The sequence below is a fragment of the Hibiscus syriacus genome, unplaced genomic scaffold, assembly GCF_006381635.1.
Source record: "Hibiscus syriacus cultivar Baekdansim isolate YM2019G1 unplaced genomic scaffold, ASM638163v2 tig00111377_pilon, whole genome shotgun sequence".
NCBI classification, from domain to species: Eukaryota; Viridiplantae; Streptophyta; class Magnoliopsida; order Malvales; family Malvaceae; genus Hibiscus; species Hibiscus syriacus.
Window position 1 is genome coordinate 342362 of NW_024063073.1, and position 23115 is coordinate 365476.

General features: G+C 35.7%; 1 pseudogene; it reads left to right on the top strand.

Annotated features, from left to right (window-relative positions):
- The first annotated feature begins 20503 nt into the window (after nucleotides 1-20503).
- LOC120159796 lies at nucleotides 20504-22891 on the top strand (annotated as a pseudogene).
- Nucleotides 22892-23115: the final 224 nt, after the last annotated feature.

Consider the following 23115-nt stretch of genomic DNA (forward strand, 5'->3'; position numbering starts at 1 on the left):
ACCTTTCGTCGTCGCCAGAGGTGGGGAGATGGGAAGGAGAGGGACGACACATAGGGTTTTACTTTTTTTTGAATTTTTCTTTTTTAAAAAATAATATTTTTTTATTAAAAATTCAAAAAATATAATGATGTGTTTCTAAAAATGTAACGAAGAAAACATTAGACACTTATTTTTAGTTAAAAATTCTTTAGACACCAAAAGTCAATTTGAAGTATAGTTTAGACACCTAAAAATATACTAAGCTAAAAAAAGTTGTGTTTTAATGGTTTAGGTGATTAAAAGATATTATATATTTATAATATTTTTTAGTTATTGACAACATACACAGACTTACAGTTACAACTATTTGAACTTATGACTTTTAGGGATAACAATACTTCTTAAACCGCTAAGCACCATAGACTGCAACTATGGTGGTATATGTATCATAGACTGCAAAAAGCAGTCCGCACAACAAAATAAAAACATCCAAACTCTTTTGCCAAACTCAAAGATGCACCTAACAACCTTAGGTGAAACGAGGCTGGCAAAACAAAAGAGACCAATACACTACTCCCGACGAGTGAGACTAGAACACTGAAACCAGGGACGAACGCCGCCAATGCCGCCAATCCGATCACCAGAACCGCTCTACTGATGTATATTCCGGACTTCCCTGAACTTGTAATCGAACTTTCGGCATTATCGTTGTGATGCTTCTGAAACCAATGATTTTTCTTCGGCTTCCCTTTGATGATTTCACAAATAAGATGAACCATTACCGGGAATGTAATTACTAACACCAAGCACGTGCCAATCTGTTGCAATAAGACCACAAAATCAGAAAGCTTGAAACATCTTCCTCGATGATCTTTGCCATAAGGCTCGCACTCTGGATACCTAATGGCTCTATTAGAACCTTCAAAGCTTGCCATAGATGGGGAAGCTGACGATCTCCTACGAGACCCTGCACCTGCACTCTGACTTGGCTGGAGTGGCAAAGCTGATGTCACTCTCCTTTGCTCTCGCAGACCTTTGGTCGTCTCGGTCACTAACTGAGATTGGTCCACTGGCACACAGGCCCTCCTGCTCAGGCTACCGGATTCGCCCAACAAACTATTTTTTCATATCTTGCACCCTTTCCACGTCTTTAACCTGTCGTGACGACTCAGAAAAAACTCTAGGCGAGTCTGCTTCCTACTACTTAGGGAACCTCTTGCATCTTAAAGACTCGGTCGTAACTAGATTTGGAGTGTAACAATTCAATTTGAGGAAATTTCTCTCGTACTTGAACACTGAACTGTCCCCTTGAACCTGTCGTAACCGGTTTTTGTCCGGGCACGAAATATTTATTTTGGCGGGGAAATTGATGTGAATAAATGGTTTTGAAAATAATTTGGGAGTCGCCATCGGCCTTTTGGGTCAGGTAGGTCGAATACCTAAAAAATATCTTTTAAAAGAGTTTTTAAGAAAACATCAATTAAAAGATAAACTGATCTGCGTTTATAACCAAAAATTCATTCTTTTTAATAATAAAAAGGGATTCGTGGTCGGTTACGTTTAGGGAAAGATTAGCACCCCTACAACGCCCAAAATTGGTACTTTTTAATTATAAATTGTCTCTATTATTAAAATTTAAAAATTCAAAATATATTTAATTTATAATTTTATTATTTCAAAATTATATATAAAAAAAAATTATTTATTTTAAAATATCAGAAAAGAACTTCTAGGTGCCTTAAGACAGCTCTTTTCTTTGATATTGATAATATTTTTTTATATATATATTTTTTTATTTTAAAATACCAGAATAGGACATCCAGTTGTATTAAGACTGTCCTTTTCTTCGATATTGAAAAATAAATATTAAAATAATTTATTTAAAATAAATATTTATTTATTATATATATATATTTATGACTATAATAAAAATATTTAAATATATATAAACAAGTAAAATAAAAAATACAATTATAGCCATATATTTAAAAGCAATAAACAATACTTAAAATAAAGGACTAAATTATAGTAAAATTAAAAATAAAAAAAACCAATTCATAATTAATCAGAATTATGAGGATTAAACATGCTATTTTCTTATTTAATAATTTAGTGATTAAAATAAACTTATTTAAAATTCGAATATAAGATTAAAATAAATTAAAAATATAAACTAGGGATTAAAATATTATCTATTAAAATTAAGGGATTAAATCTGTTATTTATCCTAAATATATTATTTTAATATAAAGGACTAAAATAAAAGAAATTAAAATTCGAAGACTGAATTAAAAATATTATAAATTCAATTTAATGACTAAAATGTAAAACATATAAAACATAGGGATTACGGAAAGGGTTTAACATTTATAAAATTACACAAATAGCCCTCCCCAAAACGGCGTCGTTTGGGAAGGGTTATTTAATGCCCAAACAGGCTGGCCCTTCGGGCCAGCTATCTCATTTCTTTTTTTTTCCTTTCTCTCTCAAACAGAGAGAGACGAGTTCTCTGGCTTCTCTCTAAAATGAGAGAAGCCGTCCTGGTCAGCCACCGCTACCGGGCTCCGACCACCGCTGCCGGCCACCGTTAATGGTGGCCGGAAATTACAAAAATCCACCAAAATATAGATCGGGACGGTCTAAAACCGTTTCCGGTGTTCTTTTTCCTTAAAAAGCTCCCAATCGGAGCAGATCTACAAAAATACCTTCGGTTTTCGTTGTATCCGGCGACGGTTGGGGTTCTCCGATGACAGAGTAAGCTTCTTTCCTCTCTTCTCTTCTTTTTTTTTTCTTGCTGCGTTGATGTTGACTGAGATCGTTGGTATATTTTTTAGTATATCTTTTTTTTTCTCTGTTTTTTTTCTCCGTCTCTCTGTGTTCTCTGTCTCTCCGTTTTTTTTTTCTGTCTCTGTTTTCGTCCTCTTTTTTCAGGTTGGGGTGGTGGCTTTTATAGCCACCACCGGTGTGGCCATCGGACCGGTCCGAAGATGGGGTCTCGGTGAGTCACCGGACTACCAGTGGTGACTCACCCCGTAGCCATGGCGTGGACGGCTGGCGTTGGAACTTCTGGAGCCTTCGGTTGGGACGTGGCAGCGGCGGAGGCGGCGAGATAGCAGCGGCGGCCGCGTGTCCCTAGGGTATCAGACCCTAGGGTTTCCATCTGGGGCAATCTGGACCGTTGGATCTCTCAGATCCAACGACTGTGATGAGGCGACCGACTAGATTAGGGTTAGGAAACCCTAACTAGAACCCCAAATGTTTAGGGTTTCTGGTTTGATCTGAACCGGTTCTGGTTTGTTTGTAACTGGGCCGGTCCAGTTGTAATTGGTCTGTAATTATTATTTATATATATATTTAATATATTTAATAATAAGAATAATAATGATAATAATAATAATAATAATAATAATAATAATAATAATAATAATAATAATAATAATAATAATAATAATAATAATAATAATAATAATAATGATAATGATATGGGTAAAAAATTAGTATCTTCAGCTGCCCCTCTTTGCTCATTCTTGTGTTAACAAGAATATGGCAAAGATGAAAAGATAATAAATTTTTTTATCCATTTGGCTTCACTTGATCATAATGGAGATATTGCATAAATTCTTCTCTTTCTTCAGATGAGTTCTTCTCATTATGAACTTTCTGCTGGGGATGATACTGGCCTCTTTCTTTCTGTGATAGAGTCATTCAAAAGGTTGAATAATCTCTTGATGAGTTATTCTCCTTATGAACTTTCTCTAGAAAGGCTGATGCTAATCTATCTCCTTCTGCGATAGAATTATGCAAAAAGTTGAACAAGTTCTTCTTATTATGAACTTCTTCTTTCTTCTTCAGATGAGTTCTTCTCATTATGAACTTCTCCGGAAAAGATAATCCATCAATTGATGAATTCAGGTAAAAGGTTGAACAAATTCTTCTTATTATGAACTTCTTCTTCCTTCTTCAGATGAGTTCTTCTCATTATGAACTTTCTCTGGAAAAGATGATCCATCAAATGATGGATTCAGGTAAAAGGTTGAACAAATTCTTCTCATTATGAACTTCTTCTTCCTTCTTCAGATGAGTTCTTCTCATTATGAACTTTCTCTGGAAAAGCTGATCCCTCAAATGATGGATTCAGGTAAAAGGTTGAACAAATTCTTCTCATTATGAACTTCTTCTTCATTCTTCAGATGAGTTCTTCTCATTATGAACTTTCTCTGGAAAAGCTAATCTTTCAAATGATAGATTTGAATCTTTGCTAAAATCTTTGAAATTCCTGTTAAAAATTCAACAAGAATAAAAATGAATGAAAAAGCATCTATTTTTGCAAATGCCTAAATATGATGCATGAATGTTAAGTTGTTTGATTTCAGATTGGTGAATTGAGTATTTCTTCAATTGTAAAAACCCAATAGATCTTTCTTCTTCAAAACAAAGAATCTATCATCTTTGACAAATATAGATGTAGATATAATGTCACAAAACCTCTTGAGAATAAAACTCAATAGTATAGGCTCTTGAAAAGCTTGTATTCAGGCAACATGTTGATTCTGATAACAATTCATCTGATTATGAAGTGACCTTTCAAGATGATTTCACAGATATCGATAGTTCTTCTAATACCGAGAAATCTTGACTTCTGATTCTGATGAAGAGAATAAACTGTTATACTTGACAAACATGTGATTCTCAGAGGTTGAAACTTCAAATAGCTTTCTTCCGGTAAAAGATGGGAAGCCATTATGTGATGATCCCAGTTACAAGCAAAGGCGAAACTTGTGCTATGATTTTTGGGAAAGGAATAAGCAAAAGAAGCTTGAAAAGAAACTTCTTAATGAAGACGATCATGCAGTTCATCTTTTAATTCTAATGATTGGTTCTGTAGTTCTTACCAAACCAGATCAGATAACTCAAAGAACACTTCCAGAAGATGCTATGAGCACATTCATCTTCCAAATTTAATGATTGGTTCTGCTAAACCAGATCAGATAACTCAAAGAACACTTCCAGAAAATGCTATTAACAAATTCATCTTCTAAATTCAATGATTGGTTCTGTCCAACCAGATCAGATAACTCAAAGAACACTTCCAGAAGATGCTATGAGCACCTTCATCTTCCTAATTCAATGATTGGTTCTGCTAAACCAGGTCAGATAACTCAAAGAACACTTCCAGAAGATGCTATTAACAAATTCATCTTCTAAATTCAATGATTGGTTCTGCTAAACCAGATCAGATAACTCAAAGAACACTTCCAGAAGATGCTATGAGCACATTCATCTTCCCAATTCAATGATTGGTTCTGCTAAACCAGGTCAGATAACTCAAAGAACACTTCCAGAAGATGCTATTAACAAATTCATCTTCTAAATTCAATGGTTGGTTCTGCTAAACCAGATCAGATAACTCAAAGAACACTTCCAGAAGATGCTATTAACAAATTCATCTTCTAAATTCAATGATTGTTCTGTCCAACCAGATCAGATAACTCAAAGAACACTTCCGGAAGATGCTATTGGCAAATTCATCTTTCAGTTAATGTTTGGACTAGGATATTACAATACTTATTTGATGTAGAGCCAGAATTTGTAGATTCGAAGTATTTCCATGCTACTACACTGAAAAGGGCTATATTCATAATTCTGCCAATTAAGAACAGATTTTCTCTTATTTTGCTTCCTCCATGTGCTGATGCTTTTCCATTGACAAAGAAATGATGGCTTTCATGTGATCCAAGAATAAAGTTGAACTGTTTATAAACATGTACAGGAAGTGCCAAATTGACAGAAAGGATCTGTAATGCTCTTGAAGCTTATGACAATGAGCCACCTTCAAGTGTCCAGAAGTATGTTCTTGATGAGTGCTGAAAATGGAATCTAGTATGGGTTGGAAGGAATAAAGTTGCTTCACTTGAACCTGATGAGGTGGAAATGCTTCTAAGTTTCCTTAAAAACCATACACAAGGATCTGTATAGGGACATGTTTCCCAGTGATATCAATGTCTTGTTTCTTTTTTGCTGGAATCAATGCTACAAATGTTGCCTTCTACTGTCTTAGTATATCTTTAAAAACAGATGTGCAAGAACTGAATGGTGATTAGTTGGAGCAATTGATGAGTAGATTTGTCAAATTCAACCTTGTTGTCGGTAGCATCCCGTGTAACAATCTTAATGTTCATGGTTTTAAGATGATGATGATTTGCTTATTTCATATTCCATGTATTTAAAAATATTAACATAAAGTGATATTCAGAAATCTTTAACTTATTTCAAAATTATGTTAATTCAATATAACAGAATAAATTGAATTTTCAAAAATAAATTGAATCTCAAATAAATTGAACTTGAAATAAATAGAATTGTATTCAAAGTTATGGCAAGCATAAGAATGATAAAAATTCAAATGTCTCAACAAATTATAAGCATAAGTATTTCTAGATTAATCACATTGACACAATTTAGAGAAATGATGTAAGCTTTTGTCTGAAAGATCTCAAACGTTGTCGAAATGCTTGTAGATGTGAAGTTTCTTCCAAACTGTCAAAATCTTAAGAGAGTTCAATTGCCGGATGCCTAATAGCAAACTTCATTTGAGCCGCCTTTTCAGGTTTTCAACTCAAATCCTTCCTTAGGTTACAAAATGCCCTTTGCGGGTTTTCACCTTGACCCCCCTTTTTTCTTTTTTTTTCTCTTTTTTTTTCTTTTTTTTTCTTCATTTTTTTCTTCAAGCATAATATTTCTTGACAGAATCCGAGTTTATTGGATTTTTCAGAATTTTTCCATCCATTTCTGCTAAGATCAATGCTCCTCCGGAAAAGGCCTTTTTTACAACGTATGGCCCTTCCCAATTAGGCATCCATTTCCCACGGAAATCTTTATGTATAGGTAAGATCTTTTTTAGTACTAGATCACCCTCTTGGAATGCTCTTGGATGTACTTTTTTGTCATGAGACTTCATCATCCGTTTTTGATACATCTGTCCATGGCAAATAGCTTTCAATCTTTTCTCCTCAATAAGGTTCAATTGATCAACTCTAGCTTGGATCCATTCAGATTCATCCAATTTTGTTTCTCTCAATATTCGAAGCGATGGAATCTCAACTTCAATTGGTAAGACTGCTTCCATCCCATAGACTAAAGAAAAAGGCGTTGCCCCAGTAGATGTTCGAACAGTAGTTCGGTATGCATATAGAGCAAAAGGTAACTTCTCGTGCCAATCTTTGTAAGTTTCAGTAGTCTTTGTAATGATTCTCTTGATGTTCTTATTTGCTGCTTCAACTGCCCCATTCATCTTTGGACGATATGCCACTGAATTTGAATGTTTGATCTTAAACTGTGCACAAAGTTCAGTCATCATTTTGTTGTTCAGGTTTAGAGCATTATCTATAATGATCCTTTCTGGTAGGCCATACCGGCAAACTATCTCTTTCTTTATGAATTTGCAGACTGTGGACCTCTTAATATTGGTATATGAAGTAGCTTCAACCCATTTGGTAAAATAATCAATTGCCACAAGGATGAAGCAATGTCCATTCGATGCTTTTGGTGTAATTGCTCCAATGACATCTATTCCCCACATAGAAAATGGCCAGGGTGCTGTCATTACATGTAAAGGAGATGGGGGTACATGAATCTTGTCTGCATATATCTGGCATTTATGACATTTCCTTGCATAATCAATGCAATCTGTGTACATAGTAGCCCAATAGTATCCATATCTCATTATCTTTCTGGCCATGGAAAGACCATTTGCATGTGTTCCACATATTCCACTGTGTACTTCTTCAATGACATTTCGAGCTTCGATGGTATTTAAACATCTCAATAGCATTTGATCATTGCTTCTTCTATACATAATCTCTCCATCAAGAAAATATCCAGCAACCATTCTTCTCAAAGTTCTTTTATCAATTTCCGATGCATTTGGTGGATAACTTTGATTTTTGATATATTGCAGGATATCATGATACCATGGTTTACCATCTACCTCTTCTTCCACACTATAACAATGTGCAGGAATTTCATAAACTTGCATTTTGATTGGCATCATATCAACTTTCTTAGTTGCCTGAAACATAGCAGCTAATGTAGCCAAAGCATCTGTCATTTGATTTTCTTCTCGAGGGAGATAATTAAAGGTAATTTTCTCAAATTCTTTCACTAATTCGAGTGTAAAATTTCGGTATTCCAATAATTTGGGGTCTTTTGTTTCTCATTCTCCTCGCAATTGATACACCACCAAAGATGAATCTCCATATATCTTGAGAAATTTGATTTTTCTTTCTATAGCTGCTTTCAACCCCATGACACAAGCTTCGTATTTCGCCATGTTATTGGTGCAAAAGAACTCCAGTCTGCTTGTAAAGGGATAATAAATATTTTCTGGAGAAATTAACACTGCCCCGATTCCTCGTCCCAAAGCATTAGATGCTCCGTCAAAATAAAGCTTCCAAGTTGCAAATTCATCATTTGTTCTGACTTCTTCATTCATGGATATGCACAACAGATCTTCATCGGGAAAATTGAAGTTCAAAGGCTGATAATCATTTGATACACGACTGACCAGAAAATCAGCTATGACACTTCCTTTTATCGCTTTTTGGCTGACATATACAATATCAAACTCAGATAATAACATCTTCCATCTAGCCATTCTGCCTGTCAAAGCTGGTGATTCCATTAAGAATTTCAAAGGATCAAGTTTTGATATCAACCAAGTAGTATGGTATAACATATATTGTCTGAGTCTTCGAGTAGTCCACACCAAAGCACAACATAATTTTTGTATTGGTGGATATTGAACTTCACAATCAGTAAATTTCTTGCTCAGATAATAAATAGCTTTTTCTTTTCTTCCAGATTCATCATGCTGTCCTAGTACACATCCCATCGAATTTTCGAAGACCGTCAAGTAGAGAATTAATGGTCTATCAGGTATTGGTGATACTAAAATGGGGGCATTGGATAAATATTTCTTAATAGTATCCAGAGTTTCTTGACATTCTTCATTCCAAACTTCAGGATTGTTCTTTTGAAGTAATTTGAACACTGGATCACATCTGTCAGTTAATTGAGAAATGAACCGAGATATATAATTTAATCTTCCCAAAAAGCCTCGAACTTCTTTTTTTGTATTAGGTGGTGGAAGATCTTGAATCGCTTTGACTTTATCTGGATCAATCTCGATTCCTTTTTTGCTGACCACAAATCCCAAAAGTTTTCCGGAAGTTACCCCAAAAGTGCATTTAGCGGGATTGAGCTTTAATTGATATTTCCTCAATCTCTGGAAAAGCTTTCTCAGGTTTTGAATATGTTCTTCTTCAGTTCGAGATTTGGCAATCATGTCATCCACGTATACTTCAATCTCTTTGTGCATCATGTCATGAAACAAAGTTACCATGGCTCTTTGATACGTTGCCCCTCCATTTTTCAATCCAAATGGCATCACTTTGTAGCAGAATGTGCCCCACATGGTTACAAATGTTGTTTTTTCCATGTCTTCAGGATTCATTTTTATCTGATTATATCCTGAAAAGCCATCCATAAATGAAAACCATGCGTGTCCTGCAGTATTGTCTACCAATGTGTCTATGTGGGGTAATGGAAAGCTATCTTTCGGACTAGCTTTGTTGAGATCTCTGTAATCCACACACATTCGAACTTTCCCATTTTTCTTTGGTACGGGAACAATGTTGGCTACCCATTCTGGGTATTTAGATGCCTGTAAGAAACCTGCATTGATCTGTTTCATCACTTCTTCTTTGATCTGCAACAACATTTCTGGCCTCATTCGTCTAAGCTTTTGTTGGACCGGTTTATATTCTGGATTGATTGGAAGCTTGTGTATCACTATATCTGTGCTCAAACCAGGCATATCTTGATAAGACCAGGCAAATATATCTTTGAACTCTTGAAGGAGATTTATCAATTCTTGTTTTATCTGGATTGTCAGAGTAGTACCAATTTTCACCTCTTTTATTTCTTCATCTGTTCCCAAATTCACATTCTCAACCTCTTCTTTGTGGGGTAGAATTTGTTTGTCTTCTTTTTCTACCAATCTTAATAGTTCAGTAGGAACATCACATTCCAGTTCATCCTCGCACCCATTGATTTCTTCCAGACATATAGGCTGCTCTATATTTATCACTGGATTAAATCTAGGAATAAACATGCTATTAACACTGTGACACCTGCAAATTTAAGTCGGACATATTTCCGAAAGAATATAGTAAATTTATGAAATAAATAAATGTAAAAATGTAAGAAAATGTAAAGAATGATTGCCATCTGAAAATTTTAAAGAAAATTTCTTATATTTAACATAATTTCTTTTACAAGATAACAAAAAGTTTTCATATTTTTGAGCTAAACATAAAGATTAGTTCTGAATATTACTCTGCATTAATATTAAAAACTATAGGAAGATCTTCAGTGGTCCAATTGGTGAGTGTTTCTCCAGGAAGACATGGGCAAATCCTATCCAAGTATTTGCCAGTTTTGTTGTCATTCATGATCATGTTGATAAATAATCCATTCATAGCTTCTTCAACTATGTCTTGATCTTTCGTCAACTTTTCTTCTTTAAAGGCTTCAACAAGCTGCTGTTCTACATTAATTATTCCCCCTGATCTGAATGTGGTCTTCAACTGTGGGAAAGACATGTGTTTCCAAAGGATTTCTTCCCCTTTCAATTTTGCCTTTCTGTCTTCACATCTTCTTTTCATCTCTTTGTTCTTTTGCTGAAGATTGGGCTTAAACCCTAGCCCAAAACGGTCTTTTTTCATCTTTATACTGATAGGAACTGAAATCCCTTGAAGATTCTTTCCTAGACCTCTCCCAGCTTTAGCTCCGATGCCTAAAGTTTGTTGTACCGTCATCTTGGTGCAATCAGACAATCTGGGATATGGAATTTTGCTTCTTTCTGCAATAAAGGTTGCATTTATAAATTCAAGAGCTCGAAAAGAGCATTCAAGAGCATCATCATTGGTGTCGATATATGGAAAATCGCTTGTTACAGACACAATGATTTCTTCTTCAGCACCGACGCATATTAGTTGTCCATCAACAATAAATTTCAATTTTTGATGTAATGAAGAAGGAACGGCTCCTGCTGAATGAATCCATGGCCTCCCTAATAGACAATTATATGTGGGGTGGATGTCCATCACCACAAAGTCAATATTGTACACGACTGGGCCGATTAATAACAGTATTTCCATTTTCCCAAGCACTTCTTTTTGAGTACCATCAAATGCTCGTACTACATTCTGATAACTCTTCATGTGTGATTGATCCACAGGCATTCTTTGAAGTGTGACTAGAGGCATCAAGTTGAGAGCGGATCCATTGTCAATCAATACTCCTGGCAACACATGACCATGACAATGTATTGTGATGTTCAAAGCTTTTACTGACCCCATTCCGCCTTCCGGTATTTCATCATCTGTGAACATTATGTAATTGTCAGCGGCTATATGTCCCACAATTCTGTCAAGTTTATTGAGGGATATATCTTCGGGGATAAATTTTTGATTGAGAATTTTCATCAAAGCATTTCTATGCGCTTCTGAATTCATCAATAGATCAAGAATAGAAATTCTCGCTTGTTGTTTGTGTAGTTGTTCAACCACACTATACTCACTATGTTTCAGGAATTTCAAAAATTCTTGAGCTTGTTTTTCTGTCACAGGCTCATTAAATACTGGAAGGGATTCATCCTCAAATACCTTCTGAGGTATTGCCATGGCTTTTCCTTTGGCTTTCACTTGTTCTGAAGCATTGGATGTTTCGGGAGAGTAACATCTCCCACTTCTTGTAAAGAAACCGACCTCGCTCACTGCTTCAGACGTCGATGTGGTACTCAGACTTTGTATTTTCTCTTCTGTTTTTTCTAGAGAAACATATCCTCCTACCATTGAAACATTGGTAGTATAATTCCAAGGTACCCTGCGGGTATCTTTATATGGAAATGGTAGAGGAGTGTTGATAACTACTTTCGGCTTTATTGGTGCAGGAATCACCGTAGATGATTTCACATTAATGATCACAGGATCATTTATTCTTTGACTTGGTTTAGAATCCTCTGATGAGCAAACATCATCTTCTTTTTTTCTTGGTTCTTCTTCAAAGAATTCTATTTCTCTGTTGTTCATCAATTTTTGCACCAAATCCTTAAACTCAGGACATAGTTGAATTTTATGCCCTTTCTCCTGATGATATTCACAATAATTCTTGCCTTCATTCTGCTTTGGCCTGAATTGTTGTGGAATTATACCGGTTAAAGAGAGTTGTTGGAATACCCAAACAAACGGAGATTTAATTTCAGAAATGTCAGTTTTTGCTTTCTTTCTGTTCTCTTCCTGAATTGCATTCACGTTTTTATCTCCATGATTTGGTAATGGATGATTTGATGCAGATGGTGTATTGAATTCCAACTTCCCAGTGTTGATCAAATTTTGAACCACCCTTTTGAATGCTAAACAGTTTTCAATGGAATGACCCGTAATTCCTTCATGGTAAACACAGTGTGCCTTTGTATCATACCAAGGAGGAAATGGTGGTTGTATGGGAACCAAAGGATAAGGCCTTATGACATCTGCTTTTAACAGTGAATCATAGATCTCCGCATATGGTACTGGTAATGGTGTAAAAGACAACCTTTCATTTTCTTTTCGAGATCCTCTGGACTCTGTTCGATTATTGTTTGTTTCCTCTTTCTTAACCCTTGGCTGGGTTTTTGTAACACTTTTCGATGAATCCTTGCTGTAAGAATTTGCATTGTTGACTTCATTCTCCCTTTTCCGATATGCAGGTCTTTTGGAACTAGACCCCTCATTTGATTCAATTTTGCCACTTTTCAAGACATTTTCAATGAGTTCTCCAGAAATGACCAAATCTGCAAAATTTTTGGTTGCATTCCCCATTAGATGATTTAAATAAGGAGCCTTCAAGGTATGAACAAATATTACTATGGCCTCTTTTTCTGACAAAGGCGGTTGAACTTGGGCTGCTGTGTCACGCCATCTTTGGGCATACTGTCTGAATGTTTCGTTGTTCTTTTTCTCCAAATTTTGGAGAGTCCATCTATCAGGGACCATGTCTGTTACATGGCGATACTGCTCTAAAAATGCTTTAGCCAAATCTTTCCAGGATCTAATGTTGGCTTTGGTCAATTGAGTATACCATTTTAAAGCCGGTCCTGTCAAACTATCCTGGAAGCAGTGAATTAACAATTTCTCATCCTTCACATATCCTGCCATTCTTCGATAAAACATAGTAATGTGGGATGAAGGGCATGTAGTACCGTCATATTTATCAAATTCGGGAGCTTTGAACTTGATGGGGAGGATTAGGTCTGGAACCAAACTCAACTCACTAGCATCAAACCCATAGAATGATTCAGTTATTTCCACGGATTTCATTCGTTCTTCTAAGCTCTTGATCTGTCTGGTCAGTTCTTCATTTACTTTTTGTTTCTCATTCAGCTCATTCAAATCTGGGATCAAATGCTCAGTATTAATATCCCCTATTTTCACATCGGATATAAGCGGATTTTTGCTTGAAGAGGCAGGATCCACTTGTTGATCTTCATGTGGTTTGGCTTCTTGTAATGCAGATGTACGAGCATTGATTTGTATAGGTGTAGTACCAGAGTGATAAATTGGTTCTGGTGGAAAATCTAGAGGATACATAGGTTCTTGATCAAAAGATACAGGATTTTCAGGCATTTTTCCACTGATAGCCTGCCTTTTAAACATGTCCTCTATTTTCTTCATCATACTGTCTTGTGAATTTGCAATACTGGCTTCAATTTTTTCCAGCTTCATTCTCATTTCTTCTTGTTCTTTATGATGTTGTTCCTCAATACGCTGTATTTTATCCTCCATAATTCTCTTAGTAGCTTGTCTAGTACCGTAGTGATGTAGTATTTCTCTTTTGGCCAGAATAACTGCGATTGAGAAATCTTTTAATATTATTATTTTTCAAATTTTAATTAATAAATTTTATCTTAATAAATAAAATAATAATTCATAAAGAAAATTATGAAATGAATGATGAATGTATGCAAAATGTATGTATGCAAAAAACATTGATCCCAAAAAGTTAACTGTCATAGAACAACTTTCATCGGCATACAAAAGTTTCTTTATAATATTTCATAACTACAGATAGGGCATAGCTTTCCTATTAAGCTCTATAACTTCTTTCATTAACCATGACACCTTCTTTCCACATCTAGAAACTGGATCAACTTGATGCTCAATTATTTTGGCTTCAACAGCTAGTTCCCCAACATATCTGGCAACTTCGCTCATTTGAACCATGGCCTCGAACACCATATTACTTCTTTCTTCACTTCTTTCTACATAGAAATTAGTTGACTTTTGCCATTGTTCATTTGTTTCTTCAAGAATTTGCTCTAACTCAGTGATTCTGACTTGACAATTGTGCAGAATTTTTTCAAGATCTCTAATGCGTCTTCGCAGTGAAGCATTTTCCTCATTACTTTCTTTGAGATCATTAGGTCCTAGACGAACCTTTTCTTGAAACAATGATTCTTCAAGTTGCAAAATGTAAGCATTAAACTCTGAGTTTTTATTTCTAGACTGATCCAAATCTTCTTCAAGTTTTGTTCGTGCTTCTTGTGTTCTTTGATTATGCTTCTGGATTTGAACATCCTTGTTTCTGCATCTTTGCATCCAATTGCTAGCCACCTCCTGCTCTACCTCAAGTCTGGTGTTGAAATTTTTTCTTTCTAGCTCCCATTTTTCTTTTTCAATATTGGATTCTTCCATCTTTTGGCCTCTGACTTCAAGTTCGGCAATCAACTGGTTCATTTCAGATTCAAATCCCTTGAACATGATATTTTTCTCGCCTTCAAATTTATCAAAGATGTCATTCTTCATTTCTTCTAAATCTTTGGCTCGATCTTTTTCTCTTTGCATTTCATTCATGATCTCACGGTGTTCAGCCTTATGTTTTATAATTCGCTCTCTTCTGTCGACCTCAAAATCTTCCATTTTTTTCTTTCCTTTTTCAAGGCTTTTGAGTAGACAGCTATTCTTTCCTTTCAGATCTTCAACTCGTCTTTTCTCAATGTTCAATTCTCTGGTCATCTGTATTGTTGCTTGGCTTGATCCTGATGCTTTCCGGGATTTATATAACTCCTGGTAATTTTTCTGTAAGGCTCTGTACTCATCCTCACCTTTTTCTTTATCTTTTCTCAACATTGCACATTGTGATGAATGAAAGTCAATGTCAACCCCCAACATAGCTTTATCTTGTCTAATTTGCTCTAATTCTTTCGACCAGCCTTCTCTTTCTGCTTCAAACTCAGCTCTCAAGATTTCAATCTCTGACGGAACCACCTTAATGCGATCTTCCATAGAGATATCCTCATTTTGATCTGGTAAAGGAATATTTTCGTTTTTCCTGACAGATCTCCATTCTTCATAATCAGGAGTTAGCATTTCTTTTGCTGCTTTAGCTCGGATACAAAAAGTTGTTTTCCAAGCTGTAACGGCTTCCATAATACTTCTTTTATAATTTTTGCTGTGGAATGTGAATTCAGATGACTGTAATCCAGCAGTGACAGGTACAAATTGACAACCTTCATACTGTCTTATGACCAGAAGTGGTGCATACCCAATTCCTCCCCATAATCCGAGTAACATTATCCAGTTGTAATCTCCACATCTGTAAAAGAATTCCCTTTGGATTTGCCATGGGGCTCGCCAAACCACATCATTGCTTTGCAGATTTCGAAAGGCATTAATCCACATATCTTTCTTAATTTCTTTCGGCCATTCCTGCTCCAGAAATTCTTTTAATGGTGAGTAATCCGTATTAAAACGTCGGTATGAAACCTTTTCTGTCCTCCAGAAATGACTACGGATCCAAACATATAACAACTGAGTACACCCTGAGAATCGTCCACCTCCTAACTTTCTACAAGCATTTAACGATCTGAAGGTTTCTGCTAGAATTGTAGAAGCATGATTAATCTTTTTCGGTAGCTGTTCAAACAAATCTACCACTGCAGCTTCAACATATCCCAATACTTTTGGGAAGATGACCATACCATATATACCCAGAGCAAATAAATCGAATCGTACTTTAGAGTCTGGATGGCTCTGAATAAGTTCTTTAATGTTGGTCCAAGCAATGCCTTCGCTTTCGCCTTTTTGTTTTGTACGGGCTGCTACCCATTCTTCTCGTACCCCGGCAATCTTTGCTAATTTAACTCGAAAGGGTTGAGTTTTAATTGACTTTGAATAGATTCGATTCTCCAAAGCCTCTTCGATATGTAGCAAAGTTGTGTATTCTTCAATAGTAGGGACCAAGTCTTCCTTATTGAGAGTGAAGCAATTGTACCCTGGATTCCAGAATTGAATTAGGGCTCTGAGTAATTCATCATCAACTTCAACATAGAGCAAATATGGGATGTCTCCGTAAATCTGATAAAACTGCAATTTTTTGTTTGAATCCCAACTTTCCCAAATGCTTCGCAAATCTTGCATATCATTTCTTTTTAGTGAAACAGGAGCATAACTGGCCAAGTCAGATACATAATCATCCTGCAGGCTGTCTCCTTCTCGTCTTTGTAAGTCCTCAGCCCACTGTCTTACTTCTGAGTTTAGAATTACTTGATTTGAACACTTTTTATCCATAGATGAAGGCTTTCCAATGAGACAATTAACACAAGGATCAATGTCTTTTATCCTGTATGATGCAATGCAAACAGAAAAATAAAGAACACACCAAAAAAAAAAGAAAATAAGTTAGTTTACATAATAAAGAAATTTAATAATAAATTTTACATAAATATTCTTTATTTAAACATGCTTTTCTAAATTTAAATAATTTAAATAAACATGTAATTTAATTAATAAATAAATTAACAAGAAAGTCAGAATTCATTTCTCCTGTGTGTACACCTATTTTGGACAAAATTTCGGCATGACTTCTGATCGGAAGAGTTTCTAAGGTTCTTTATATGCAGGGTTTCAGATCTAAGAATCAAGGTACCCGAATTGTCCTTGTTAGTGCCCCCTTGGGTTGCTAACCCTCAATCCTAGTCCATCACAGACTAAAGTGGATCGAGTTCAATTCGAGGGGATACATTTCTCTATGCCTGACACGGAGAATAAATTCTCACGAAGACATAGAGCATATGAACCCCGAAAGTTACTTGCTAGGTCTGACACGGAGAATAAATTCTCACGAAGACGTTGCTTTCACTCCCACTTAAAAGGGACAACTCAATTATAGAGCTTTATGTTTATGCAATGCAAGTGTGGTGTGTGAGGAGAAATGTTCAAACCTTTGACAGAAAAATAAATAATAAAATACTTGCAAATAAAACATATAATTATTAAAAAATAATAAAAAAATAAAAAAATTTGAAAAGAAAGAATTAAAAATTAAATATATGAATTTTTAATTTTTAATTAATAGAGACAATTTATAATCGATTTTTAAAAGTTTGACCAGTCCCCAGCGGAGTCGCCAAGCTGTCGTAACCGGTTTTTGTCCGGGCACGAAATATTTATTTTGGCGGGGAAATTGATGTGAATAAATGGTTTTGAAAATAATTTGGGAGTCGCCATCGGCCTTTTGGGTCAGGTAGGTCGAATACCTAAAAAATATCTTTTAAAAGAGTTTTTAAGAAAACATCAATTAAAAGATAAACTGATCTGCGTTTATAACCAAAAATTCATTCTTTTTAATAATAAAAAGGGATTCGTGGTCGGTTACGTTTAGGGAAGGATTAGCACCCCTACAACGCCCAAAATTGGTACTTTTTAATTATAAATTGTCTCTATTATTAAAATTTAAAAATTCAAAATATATTTAATTTATAATTTTATTATTTCAAAATTATATATAAAAAAAATTTATTTATTTTAAAATATCAGAAAAGAACTTCTAGGTGCCTTAAGACAGCTCTTTTCTTTGATATTGATAATATTATATATATATATATATATTTTTATTTTAAAATACCAGAATAGGACATCCAGTTGTATTAAGACTGTCCTTTTCTTCGATATTGAAAAATAAATATTAAAATAATTTATTTAAAATAAATATTTATTTATTATATATATATTTATGACTATAATAAAAATATTTAAATATATAAACAAGTAAAATAAAAAATACAATTATAGCCATATATTTAAAAGCAATAAACAATACTTAAAATAAAGGACTAAATTATAGTAAAATTAAAAATAAAAAAACCAATTCATAATTAATCAGAATTATGAGGATTAAACATGCTATTTTCTTATTTAATAATTTAGTGATTAAAATAAACTTATTTAAAATTTGAATATAAGATTAAAATAAATTAAAAATATAAACTAGGGATTAAAATATTATCTATTAAAATTAAGGGATTAAATCTGTTATTTATCCTAAATATATTATTTTAATATAAAGGACTAAAATAAAAGAAATTAAAATTCGAAGACTGAATTAAAAATATTATAAATTCAATTTAATGACTAAAATGTAAAACATATAAAACATAGGGATTACGGAAAGGGTTTAACATTTATAAACTTACACAAATAGCCCTCCCCAAAACGGCGTCGTTTGGGAAGGGTTATTTAATGCCCAAACCGGCTGGCCCTTCGGGCCAGCTATCTCATTTCTTTTTTTTTCTCTCTCAAACAGAGAGAGAAGAGTTCTCTGGCTTCTCTCTAAAATGAGAGAAGCCGTCCCGGTCAGCCACCGCTACCGGGCTCCGACCACCGCTGCCGGCCACCGTTAATGGTGGCCGGAAATTACAAAAATCCACCAAAATATAGATCGGGACGGTCTAAAACCGTTTCCGGTGTTCTTTTCCTTAAAAAGCTCCCAATCGGAGCAGATCTACAAAAATACCTTCGGTTTTCGTTGTATCGGCGACGGTTGGGGTTCTCCGATGACAGAGTAAGCTTCTTTCCTCTCTTCTCTTTTTTTTTTCTTCTTGATGTTGACTGAGATCGTTGGTATATTTTTAGTATATCTTTTTTTTTCTCTGTTTTTTTTTCTCTCTCTCTGTGTCTCTGTCTCTCGTTTTTTTTTTCTATCTCTATTTTCGTCCTCTTTTTTCAGGTTGGGGTGGTGGCTTTTATAGCCACCACCGGTGTGGCCATCGGACCGGTCCGAAGATGGGGTCTCGGTGAGTCACCGGACTACCAGTGGTGACTCACCCCGTAGCCATGGCGTGGACGGCTGGCGTTGGAACTTCTGGAGCCTTCGGTTGGGACGTGGCAGCGGCGGAGGCGGCGAGATAGCAGCGGCGGCCGCGTGTCCCTAGGGTATCAGACCCTAGGGTTTCCATCTGGGGCAATCTGGACCGTTGGATCTCTCAGATCCAACGGCTGTGATGAGGCGGCCGACTAGATTAGGGTTAGGAAACCCTAACTGGAACCCCAAATATTTAGGGTTTCTGGTTTGATCTGAACCGGTTCTGGTTTGTTTGTAACTGGGCCGGTCCAGTTGTAATTGGTCTGTAATTATTATTTATATATATATTTAATATATTTAATAATAATAATAATAATAATAATAATAATAATAATAATAATGATGATAATAATAATAATAATAATAATAATAATGATAATAATAATAATAATAATAATGATAATGATATGGGTAAAAAATTAGTATCTTCAAAACCAATTGTGAGAATTGCATCCTCAAACCATCTATGTGTGCCTTGTTGACGTACTTGCCTCTAAATTTCTCTATGAGTTGATTCCATGTAGACAACACTGGATGTAGAGCCATCTTTATACTCTCTTACAAATCAATAACATCACCCTTGAAGAAATCGGTGATGAACTCTAACTTACCCTCCGACGTAAGGTGCATCTGCCTCATAGTAATTATGGTCTCCCTCAACTATTGATTGGTCGAAATCGATTCATCGACTCCTGAACCGTAGACTCTCAAAAATATTTTTTTAATTTTAATGACCAAAGATGAAGTCTCCTAAAAATTTAGTGATAATACAGTTAACGCTATTTTTAAATATAAAAAAAACTTAACTATAAAGTAAATAAATTCTCCCATCAAAAAATACATTTGAGGGGGTTTCAGTTTCTATCCATTTTCCAAAATATAAAATTTTCTTATTTCCCCCTCCAGATTTTCCTTCCCTCCAAACACCATTGCAATTCCTATGATTGGGTTGGTGACGGGTCTCAAAGAAAAGTTGTAATAATGGAATTAAAAACAAAAATGGGTTGATTTTTCTTCCCATGGAGACTAGCTTTCCCCGGAAAATTTACCTCCTTTTTTCAAGCTTTCTCTCCCTGCAGCTTCTACGGTATTATTTTCTTGAGAAACCATTTCATCCGAATTACAACTTAAAATTATCGTTACTTTGTATGTAATTTTCAAGAAGATTATTTTCGCTCCAAAAAAGGGAACCTTTTGTTGGTTTCCCAAGGAAAAGAAAAAAAAAGTAGGGGACTTTTAGTTTCATATCGTTCATCTATTTTGTTCTTCATTGCAGGAAACCTTTTTTTTATTGATTGATCCAAGAGTATTTATGTAGTCGTGGGTGGATTTACAAACTAATGGAAGGAAAATTTCGTTGGGGGATCTAAGATTCACGCGCACGCGAGAGATAACTTCAATTTGTTTTCCTTGAGTTTGATAGGAATTTATAATATTGCTTGAATTTGAATGCATGGAGTCTGAAATATTTTCAACTCCAAGAGGTTTGATCCAATGTTGTGATTGCGGTTGTCCCACTTGTTCTTTGATCCGTAAACCTTCGAGTACTTGGTTTCGATCCGTGAAGCGAAAATTTGATGAATTTGAGACTGGAAAACGGTTTTATGTTCCGGAATTTGATCTTTATTCAAATCCCAGAGTCCAAATCGAGAATGAATGTGTTGCTCTGCGGGAAACTGTTTGCAGCCAACAGGCAGCAATAAAGGATTTGTATGCCGAATTGGAGAAAGAGAGAAATGCCTCGTCATCGGCAGCGACCGAGGCGATGTCGATGATATTGAAGTTGCAGAAACAGAAGGCAGAGGTCCAAATGGAGGCAAGCCAATTCAAGCGTTTTGCAGAGGAGAAAATGGCGCATGATCAGCAGGAGATACTTGACTTGGAAGATCTTTTGTATAAGAGAGAACAGGCAGTTGAATCTCTTACTTGTGAAGCATTGGCTTACAAGCATAGGATGATGAGTTACGGTCTTACGGAGGCCGAGGCTGAAGGTGACAAGGATGAAGAGGTTCGGAGTCTGAGTATGGCCGAGAACTTTGATACGCAAGTTGATATTCGTTCATATGATTATCCACCACTAAAGTGCATTTTGAATGAGAATCCTGGTGATGAGGTTGAAGATGTTGAGAAATGCGCATTCAAAGAGACCCCTAATACTCGAGAACGTTCGAGGGATTTGGAACAAAGGGCCTTACAAGCGGAGAGGAATCCCAGCAGCAGTCAGATGGATGGAGGTTTAACTGAAACAAAAGAGGTTCTCAAGAAGTTGATAGTCGGCCAATCTCCCAGGCGAATAAGACACACGAGAAGATTTTCAACTGACAGTTGTAGTTCGTTCCTGGATAAAGAGACCGCTTCGGAATTTACCATCAGTTCTCCCCGGTTTAACATTGGTTCTCCTAGGTTTAATGCTTGCTACAAGAAGATGGAGTCGGGTTCAAAGACGGATGAGATTTCCAACTCAGGAAGAATGGATAAAACTTCAGAAGTTGGAGATCATACGAGTGACAGAGTTTATACCATTGATTCAGTCCATCATGAGGTGGCATATAATGAAACTCCCGAACCCAAACCTGGAGCTGGAACTGCTGATGAATTTGCATCCACACCAAGGGGGGCATTTAACCTGCCTGGTGCTTGTGATCCCGATATCAAGAAGCTCTATTCGAGGCTTCAGGCCCTTGAAGCTGACAGGGAATCAATGAAACGGGCATTGTCATCGATGCGAACTGACAAAGCGCAATTGGTTTTATTGAAAGAAATAGCTCAACATTTGTCCAAGGAAATGCCATCAAATAGACAAGTAGCAAAGCCATTTTCTCCTGGAAGCTTGCCATTCATGTCAGTCTTGAAAGTAATCTCTGTTTACATAATGTGCATTCTCTGCATATATTTTGTCCCACCTGGTTCTGTTGTTGACATCCCGAGGTTTATATTCAGCATTATTCGATTTGATGTCGGTTCGAAATTTTACTGTGTGTTTTGGCTGCAGTTCTCCATCTTTCATCCTTTGTTGCACCAAAAGTTTCCCTTTCATTTAATATCCATGTTGTTCTTTACTTGTTGGAAGTCCCATGAACATGTGATAATATTTCATCAATAGAGCTATTCAACATGTTTTCCATAACCGAAACATTCTCGTATTTCCTTTGATGTGTTTCCACATTGCCACTCAAACTTAATTGTCCGTTGATTTTGTTTCCTCAGTAGATTGCGTCCTTGATTTTCTGGAGGCAGAAAGCTCGCCGAAGCAGGTAAGTAGAATTTTTGTTACATGCATAGAGATGCAGGCATAGCGAAGCTGCATGCACTTGGATGCATTACGTTATATATTGCGATCGGTTTATCGGGAAATCGACATTGAAGTTTAGAAGCATATTACATCCTAGAGAAATGTTAATGTTGATGCTTGGTTTGTTTTATAATATAGCTACCTGTGTAGATCGTCACCGAACGATGTCGGCTTGCTAATGCTTTTAGACAAGGGCCCTCAGCTGAGGCAGTGGCGATGCCTCTCAAGCACGCAAGTGTGATCAAGCCATAATGGGCAGAATTTGGTATATTGTGCAGTATTCTTTATTTTATTTATTTATTATGGGATTAAATACATTTTGCTGATGGATCAGCAAAAAAAAAAGATGGATGAATATGAGCTTACTCGCTCGTAAATTTGTTGTTTTCCAGTTTGAGGCATGTGTGTATATTTCAGATTCCTGTATGTTTCTCTTTCAAGTAATGAATTGTTCATAGTTATCTAACAAATTCAAGCAACATTCAGTTCACCGGAATTCTTGGTTTAGTTGATGTACTTAGTCATCAATCTGGGCAATTTAGGCCCGATACCGTAGGCGGGCTAATTATTTAGCCAAATACGGCACCATATATTTTATTTTA